Here is a 9,864-nt window from a genome sequence, read left to right as displayed (position 1 = left end):
ACGGAGCGCCAAAGTCACGTGATTTCAGCCGTTGGCAGTTTGACACGCGATCTGAATCATGATTCGACACACTGATTCATTTGTGCTCCGATGCTTCCTGAAGCAGTGTTTTGAAATTGGCCATCACTAAATAAGTCGTTATTTTGTTTTTGTTTTTTGGCGCTCCAAAAATATTCTTGTCGCTTTATAATATTAATATTGAACCACTGTACTCACATGAACTGATTTAAATATGTTTTTAGTACCTTTATGGATCTTGAGAGAGGAAGTGTCCATTGCTCCCTACACACTAAAAACTCCTGGGTCAAAAATAACCCATAATGGGTTATTTTTGACCCAAATCCTGGGTTAAAAAGGGACCAACTAATTTCTGGGTTATTTCAACCCAGAAAAATGGGTTATTCTTTTTGACCCAACTTCTGGGTTAAATACCTGACCCAAATTTGGGGTTAAAATAACCCAAAATTGTAGTTAATATAACCCAACTTCTGGGTCAAAAGAGCAACCCCAATATCTGGGTTGAAATAACCCAGAAATTAGTAGGTCCCTTTTTAACCAAAGGTCAAAGGTCAAAAATAACCTAACTTGGGTTACTATGCAAGTATGCCTTATTTCAGAAAATAAAACTTCAGGCACTTACACAGTTCAAGCACTTTTACATTTTTTATTGCATTAAATTAAATTAAACTTTACATAAACTCTACACACTTAGACCTATTTATCTTAGGTCACACTGTAATAACATTAGACATTAGAAAAAATAGAAAAACAACTCATTCTCTCTGAAACATTTGACAACATTCAATAACTGGATTGAACTTGAGGGACAAGAGTTTTGATAGTGTCCTCATCTAAGAGAAGAAATGCCTCCTCATCTCTGTCTTCACCTGAAAGACAGAAAACAAGACAACATGAGTATTGTTAATAAGTCGAGACAATTGTGAACCACTCACCAGACACTCTTTGATTATCAAGCTAACAAATAATCACTTTTAAGGGAATGCTGTTGTTTTGTTTTTTTTGTTTAAAAATAAGCAAAAAAAAAAAAAAAAAGTGGCCCAATTTGCTAGTTAACTAATGTGGTTCTTTTGCAGCATTACCCATTTTGTGTGAATGACAGTCTATCCTGTCCATCTTTTCTTTCACTAAAAAGTGTAATGACATTAATGCAAAGGTGAATATCTGGCCCATTATTATGCATAACAGCTTAAAGCCAAGGCACAAGTATCTTTTAACTATAAGGGTTATTATAGAGATGCATTCCCCACTGTCAAAGATGTTGTGACTGTCACAAAATCTTGCACTGACACATTTAAGTCATATTAAAGAAAAATATTTAGGTATAGAGAGATGATATGAGGGCAGTTAAAGGGATAGTTCACCCAAAAATGAAAATTTGATGTTTATCTGCTTACCCCCAGGGCATCCAAGATGTAGGTGACTTTGTTTCTTCAGTCGAACACAAATGATAATTTTTAACTCCAACCGTTGCCGTCTGTCAGTCTTATAATGCGAGTGAATGGTAACACAATTTATAAGAGTCAAAAAATATGCTTAGACAAATCCAAATTAAACCCTGTGGCTCGTGACGACACATTGATGTCCTAAGACACGAAACGATCGGTTTGTGCGAGAAACCGAAAATTATTTATATAATTTTTTACCTCTAAAACACCACTATGTCCAACTGCGTTCAGCAATCGCTTAGGTTTCTCGCACAAACCGATTGTTTCGTGTCTTAGGACATTAATGTGTCGTCACGCGCCGCAGGGTTCAGTTTGGATTTGTCTAAGCATATTTTTTGACTCTTATAAATTGTGTTACCATTCACTCGCATTATAATGCTGCGTTCACACCAAGAGCGTCAAATTCGCGTCTACCGCGTCTAGTTTGCCGCTTGAACATTTTGAATGCATTCGCGCGTCTAGAGTGAAATAGACGCGTAAAAAACAAGCGTTTAAAGCGAAATTGACGCGCGTCCGAGGCGAAATCCGCTTCTTGTGGGAGGGGCAAGTGCTAGGCGGTTGTCTGTTTGCAAGATGGCTGATGTTGATCGTGCGTTTATCGAGAGAGCTACCGCTTTGTATTTGCTCTGGAGAGCAGAACAGCGGCGTAGGGGTCAGCGTCGCGGGAAGGCCGCGGGTCGATAAACGTGTACGTGACTCAAAAGTGAAATGTGTATTTACAACTTACCAGGTAGCCCAATCTCCTCACCAACACTCTTCCAAGCGAGGTCCTTTTTATTCCTGTCTGAAGTATGAACTTGTGTCATAAATCTCTGGGTGACTGATAATATCAGTCGTTCCTCCATTTTGAATGAGTGACTCCGGGCGGGCCTGCCGCCACAGCAGCAAGCAGGCTCCTGATTGGTTAACGCGGTGCGAATTTACGCCAAAGTTCAAATTTTTCAACTCGGCGTCAGACGCGAATTCGCGTCAAACGCGTAAATGCACAAAAAGCACCATTCGTGCGAATGAGGCGAATTCGTGTCTTCCGCGCCGCGCTAAACGCCTCATTCGCGCCGCGAGACCTCCAGACGCGCGTAAACGCGTCTTTACATTGACTTAACATTGAAATCATTTGCGCCAGACGCTCTATTCGCGTTTGGTGTGAACACAGCATAAGACTGACAGACGGCAACGGTTGGAGTTAAAAATCATCATTTGTGTTCGACTGAAGAAACAAAGTCACCTACATCTTGGATGCCCTGGGGGTAAGCAGATAAACATCAAATTTTCATTTTTGGGTGAACTATCCCTTAAAAGAGTAAAACGCTCACCTCTAAAATCAGCTCAGACATCCGCCACTCAGTTAGCTTATCAGCGACAAAGCTGTCCATTTAAAAAGACCTGGAGAAAACAATAGAGGTTAGCAACAATTTGAAGACTTGACACACTTCTTTAACTCTGACTATTTAAGCCCGTAGAGCACTGTATAATATGATAAGCACAGCGTAGCTGGTTAACATAACTCAACTATTGTGTTGCCTCGTCGCTCTAGCCGCGGCTAAAGGGGGTCGCACACCGGAAGAGAAGCTTATTTAAAATTCAAACACATTATTCTCTATGAGTGTACACACACCGGCGGCGCCATTCGGCGTCTGTCCGCAGCGCCCAGCAACGGTTCAGGACCTTGTTCAAAATCCTGCAGCGCCACAGAGCGCCATGTACAGATTTATATTAAATTTACACTTATTTGTCTCAAATCGTCATTAATGTATACTGACTTCACCATGTGCTGCAATATAAAGTTAGTTTTACATTAATTTACAGAAATCAGCTGCATGAATAAAAATTGCTGATGTTATTGTATTTTCAGGTGATATTCTCAATTCATTCAGTTAACGGACGCTCTGAGGTAAAGTGTTCAGACTGCAGACTCAGCAACGGTTGTATTTAATTATACAGTACAATCATAACATAGTACTGACATTATCTTCATTTCATAATGTCCTTAAACATAACAATATTGCTGGCCATAAACTGAGAAAGTATGCGATACCTCGAGTTGTCCTAGACGCGGCGCGGCGCTTCTCGTCCGGTGTTCGACCCCCTTAACGCGGCATGAAGTCGCCACTAGCTGCACTGTACCTGTCGTATTATTACCAGTATTATAACAATGAGATAAGTACAGCACAGTTTATGGAAAATAGAATTTAAAGACCGTGTAAAGTAAATTCAGTCATTTTCTTCTAAACACATTAAATAGGTCATACGTTTCTCAACGATGTGTAAAAAGCATTTCAACCATTTTGACACCTAATTTCATGAACTTATCGTTATTTTTAATCATTCAAATGGCTGGGTGGTTAATAACACTTTCTTATTTAGTCTGACAAACTCAAAACACATATTTATATTGACTTTACACGGACTTTAAACTAGTTAGATGTTGTCGCGATATCCGCAGGCGGCTACATGCTAACCACAGAATTACCACGGTAAGCCATGGTCATTTTTTCAACAAATGGTGCTAAAATAGCAACGGGGACATGGACACAGAAAAGTTTACGTTACATTGACACTGAAAATACTTGCTTACCTTGAATACGCGACGAAGTTGCACCGAAGAAGCCCAAACCAAAACGGATCGAGTGCGTTCAAGTTCAAGTGACGGTTGTTTCAAACGACTGTTGTGAGAAAATTCCAGAACAACAGCAGGGGGCGGGGGGAAGGGGCGTTAACCCAGAACATGGGTTACTCTTTGAAAAATAACCCAGAAACCTAAACAACCCAGGAATTGGGTCAAAATATTAGCCCTATAACCCAGAAAATGGTTACTCGCTGAAAAAATAACCCATAATTTTAACCCAACACAAATAACCCAGAAAATGGGTTAAAGAAATAACCCAGGAGTTTTTAGAGTGTATGGAGGCCTCACTGAGCCATCGGATTTCAACTAAAATATCTTAATTTGTGTTTTGAAGATTAATGTCTTACGGGTCTGAAACGGCATGAGGGTGAGTAATAAATGACAGAATTTTCATTTTTGGGTGAACTAACCCTTTAAAAGGCTCAGGAGGACAAACAGGTAATTCACAGGGTTGAATTTCACAATTCAATTACTCACAGAGACAAGGAGATGTTAATAATTCTGAATTTGAGGGGTCAGCAATTTTACTATTTGATACATTTACACTTTTTATTTAATTCAGAAATCATTGTGATTGATGAATCTGAATATAGGTGATGTGTACATTTATTTAGAAATCGGATTTGATATTTTAAAATGCACTGTCTGTCCAAAATTACAGACTTTCCCGCTGTTGGTGCATATTAACCATCATCCTGTCATTGTTTCTTTTCTGTTTCAAAAAGCAGACTTTATATTTATCATTCCAGGTCCTGATTAGGAGACGCAGAGAACATGAAGCTATGTGCCATGCTGTTTATATTTATCAAGCAGTAAAAATGCTCAAAACTAAACAGAAGCATTTTGAAATTTTATGACAACCGTCATTTATTACACTGCATTCATTCAACAACAATGGTTACACATGCTTTACACTTTCAAATTTCAGTTTTTAATCTGATCAAGTGTTTACATGTCCTATCGAACAGATTAGAAAAGGTTTAAACCACCCCTTACAATCAGAATGAAATTTTAAAATCTGATTTGGCAAATTTATTCTGAATGACATGGGTGCATGTGACTTAAAGGGATAGTTCACCCAAAAATGAAAATTCTGTCATCATTTACTCACCCTCACCGATTACAAATTAATTATTAGGGTCCATGTAAATGCAGCTATTGTATAGTCTCAAATGATACACAATCACATCACATAGGCTGCTTGGCAACCCTATAACTTTTTTAAATCTGAAGCTATAGCAGCAACATTAGCTGTGTTTACATGGGCTCTAATAATCAGACTTTAATCAGACTAGTAGCACAGATGGAATAAAAAGTCACATGTAACCACATTAGTTGAAATGAATTGGCCGGGTCCAATTGACATTTAATTCGGATTGAAAGGGCATGATTAAAGCTTTTTTAAAATCTGTTAGATTAAAACTGTTCGAATCAATTTGACTATCAAATACAATCCAAAATCTCCTTCCTCTCATCATCTCATCCGCAAGCTTCTTGTTTTGGGCGTTGAAAGGGGCATTTTTACTCCTTGATAAATATAAACAGCATGGCACAAAGCTTAATGTGCTCATCGTCTCCTAATTAGGACCCATAATAGATAAATGTTAAGTCTGTTTTTAAAACAAAGAAAAGCTGTGTAGTGCAGTCGTGCAATGTACCAACTGCTTTGACATGATTATCGGGTTAACTAACTTGTATGCAAGGGCTCACAAACTACTGAGTTTTCGAACTTACAAAGTGTACGCCTGCCTAAAGTATTAGTTCACACAAAAATGAAAAAAAAAAAATGACTCACCCTTATGTCATTCTGAACATGCAAGAATGTGTTGTTCATCTTCGAAACATAAGTGAAGATATTTTAATGAAATCTGAGAGTTATCTCCCTCAATTTACAGACCATGCAACTAACACTTTGATACTTCAAAAAGTTCATAAAGAGATTGTAAAAGTTATCCATATGAATGGAGCAGTTTAGTCCAAATTTGAACATGAACTTCAAAGAGACTTGTTCGCTTAATGCAATATACAGTTTGAGTTTAGACTTTTATTTACATATAAACATTAATTAGCGAACATAAATGGAAGCTCAACTGTACTTTTTGTATATTCACTAGTGTATTAAATTTGTTCATTATATAAAGTGATCGAGTTTATTCAGAAAATTTGAACTAAACCTCTCAATATTCATTAGATTAGATTTACGATCTGTATGAACTTTTGTTTTAAACATCAAAGTGGCAGTTGTGTAGACTGTCAGTGGAGGGACAGAAAGCTCTCAGATTTCATTAAATTATCTTTATTTGTGTTTTGAAGATGAACGAAAGTCTTAACAGGTTTGGAACGACATGAATTCATGTCATGATAAAAACAAATAATGTTGTAACACAATATATACATATTTTAATGATTTCAAAATACTATCAAAAATTTAAAAAAAAACTTCATAATCGCAATTCATTTAGGCTACATGAAATATGCCCTTACTGTATTTTTTCTTAAAATATTTTTTTCTTGCTTTCGTGTACAGAAAGATGTATTTTTGAGGAGGCTGCAACAACGACTAAAGCCAGGGACACACTTAACGACTGTAAGGCCGATTATAAATAAACTAATTAACTGATCTTGCCCAAACACGTTGAGTCAGAGCCAGTTGCATTCAGTCTTTTATAATCTGTAAGTATTTAAATCCACTTCAGTCGAAGGAAACAGTTTTTAAGTGTGTTGATTTCAGTCTTAGAATGTTTCTTCTAGTCGTTCAGTTCAGTGTGTCCCCAGCTTGAAGTAATCGTTAATGTAAGTTCTTTGAGAATTTGTGCACTGTTTATTATCTAAATGTAATAATGTACACTGCCAATCAAAGATATTGAGATTTGGAAGATGTAGCAAAATTTAATTTATTCCTTTGATGAAAAATTTTCGGCATAATTTTTCTAGTCTTCAGTGCCACTTGATCTTTGATCATTCTAATATGCTGAATTGATGCTCGACATTTCTTTTGAAATGTGCTGCTTCATATTTTTGTGTTCTTGAGCATCAAATCATCATATTAGAATGATTTCTGAAGGATCATGTGACACTGAAGACTGGAGTAATGATGCTGAAAATTCAACTTTGATCACAGGAATAACTTACTTTTAAAAATAGATTAAAATAGAAAACAGTTAATAGTAAAACTATTTTAGAATATTAAAGTAAAACTACTTCACAATATTATTATTTTACTGTATTTTTTCATCAAATGCTGCCTTGGTAAGTAGAAGAGACTGCTTTTAAAAGTAAAAATGCAACTTCTAACAATTTAATTCAACCTTTCAGCTGCCAGAGGAGGATGATGATGGCAGTGGTGACCGAGGTGACTGTGCAGCTCAGGATGAAGAAGAGGAGGAACATGTAAGTTAAACATGCTTTCCTCATACCTTTCTAACAAACAATAAACCTGACTACAATAACTACTATAATATATTTTTTTTTAGCTTCCAGTTTGCAAAAATCCAAAGTGAATATATAGAGACCATCCTCCTATCCTTGCCTCAGAAGAACCTGAGAAAGACCCTCTTCCTCTTCTCTCACAGCTCTCCATCATCTACCTCTACAACACTGTTGGCAAGAGTGTTATACAAATTCTTCCTCAAAGTCCGCATGTTCATTTTCTTGAACAAAAACTGTACATGTATTTTTGGGTGGGCCAAACTATTATTTGAAGAAATGCTAAAAATCTCTATATTGTTCTTTGTACATATCTTTTACTCTTTATGAATGTCATCTTCTGGATTTTTTTTTAGCTTTTGAGAAGCTCAAGGACTGTATATCTTTGGTAATTGTGATATTGTCTGGCAGTAAAGCAGTATTAAAGCACATTACCTCAGTATATTTGTAGCAGCTGCCTCATACAGGACACTTAGGAAATGGTTTAATATATATTTTTTGCAAATAAAGTAATAAAATATCTGCTGAATCTTTTTCATATCTTTGTCATTTTTGTGCCAAATTATGGATAGTAGTAATCATAAGAGTATCTATAAATATAATTGATAAAATCATTATTTAACTATACCCATCTAATGATAAAACACTTTGTCAATTAAAAGAATAAAACATATTAATCACTGGTTACATTTATTTATTGATTGTATTGTTTGATCTATGAATGTGTTCAATTTATGAATTCATGTGTTAACACTTTACATGGTTAAAACATGGTTACATGGTAATATTCAAATGTATTGGCTTAGTAATTGTACAAAGTAACAATGCTGATGATTTCATGGATGCAGTTTGTTTCTAGCCATTTTCTGTCAGAATTTAATGAGGGTTTCTATTGGTTTCCACTACATATTTTGATCTGCAAATGTATTAACCAAAGCAATACAATTCCCTATAACAATTAGAATTTATTATAAGGTTTTATAGCAGAGAATGAAGTGTTTATCAGTTCTGCATTGATTTCAAGGTTATGGACGGTGCACATTTCCATTCCCCGGAGTAAAGGTCGAGGTGGTATTTTGGTCTTTAGGACGTACCTGTCACGTTCCAGCAACGTACCACTAAAAACGTCGCCACAACGAATATGGGAATCACAAAGTTACGTCGCTGGAACGTTATTCGGGACGTCGTTGCAACTAATATGAGCCGATCCGGTTACGTTTTCACAACGTGCCAGTTTGGTCGTTAAGACGTTACTGTCACGTTCCAGCGACGTACCGCCATAACGTCGCCACGACGAATATGGGAATCACAAAGTTACGTCCCTAGAACGTTATTTGGAACGTCGCTGCGACTAATATGAGCCGATCCAGTTACGTTTTTACAACGTGCCAGTTTGGTCGTTGAGACGTACTCCTCACGTTACAGAGACATACCACTATAACGTCGCCACGACGAATATGGGAATCACAAAGTTACGTCCCTAGAACGTTATTTGGTACGTCGCTACAACGAATATGGTCCGGTCCAGTTACGTCGTCACAACGTATCTGTGTTAGCTGGGATGCACTTTTTTTGCTTCAAAATTGGGCCCCCCATTCACTGCCATTATAAAGCTTAGAAGAGCCCTGATATTTTTAAATATACCTGAAAGAAGATAGTCATATACACCTAGGATGGCTTGAGGGTGAGTAAATCATGGGATCATTTTCATTTTTGGGTGAACTAACCCTTTAAATGCAAATAAGGATAGACACAGCAAGAAAAAGTACATGTGTGAGTGGGTAGGTGTTTGTGTCGGTACCTATGCGCCTCAGAGTGACAGATAGGATTTATCGTTCCACTGAATCAAATCATTTCGTTTTCGCAAGGCCGTTATTTCATGCAAATCGCTGGAAGAGGGTCTTAAGCCGGGGACACACCTAACGATTAGCTGAAACATTCTAAGACTGAACAGAACACACATACCGATTGTTTCCTTCAACTGGAGCCGATTTTAATCGTTGACAGTCGGAGAAGAACACAAACGTTTACGATTGAGACCGCTGCTAAGCAACACACTGTGCGCGGGATCTTGAAAATGGATGTAAACAAACAGCTGGCGCTCTTCATCTGCAGCTATATTTGTGCGGAAAATAACAAAAAAAAAAAAGAGGAAAACGCGCACTTTGTTTTCAACAGAGAGAATTTGAGGTGAGTAAACTTTAGTAAATTAATCTATTTTTAGAGCTTGCACTCCGGTGGTGTCGCCGTTGTTAAGCAACGATAAGCTGCGATCCTCAATGAAGCTTGTTCGACTTGAAACGGCACTGTACAGACCATTAAATTACCACAGAAGTAAATTATACT

At 37.2% G+C, this 9,864-nt stretch overlaps 1 long non-coding RNA gene across 2 annotated transcripts; it reads right to left on the bottom strand.

The window, feature by feature from the left end:
* Positions 1-650: 650 nt before the first annotated feature.
* On the bottom strand, positions 651-4,387 carry LOC125272766. Of its 2 annotated transcripts, XR_007185915.1 has the most exons (4): positions 4,042-4,387; positions 3,502-3,590; positions 2,780-2,849; positions 651-887 (listed from the first exon to the last, which is right to left on the bottom strand). It is a non-coding gene; the product is annotated as an uncharacterized LOC125272766 (long non-coding RNA). The 2 variants fall into 2 exon arrangements; XR_007185914.1 differs by lacking the exon at positions 3,502-3,590 and having other exon boundaries at positions 4,042-4,373.
* Between the last annotated feature and the right edge of the window lie 5,477 nt (positions 4,388-9,864).

This window comes from Megalobrama amblycephala, linkage group LG7 (genome assembly GCF_018812025.1).
Source record: "Megalobrama amblycephala isolate DHTTF-2021 linkage group LG7, ASM1881202v1, whole genome shotgun sequence".
Lineage (NCBI taxonomy): Eukaryota > Metazoa > Chordata > Actinopteri > Cypriniformes > Xenocyprididae > Megalobrama > Megalobrama amblycephala.
This window is presented reverse-complemented; position numbering and strand designations above follow the sequence as displayed.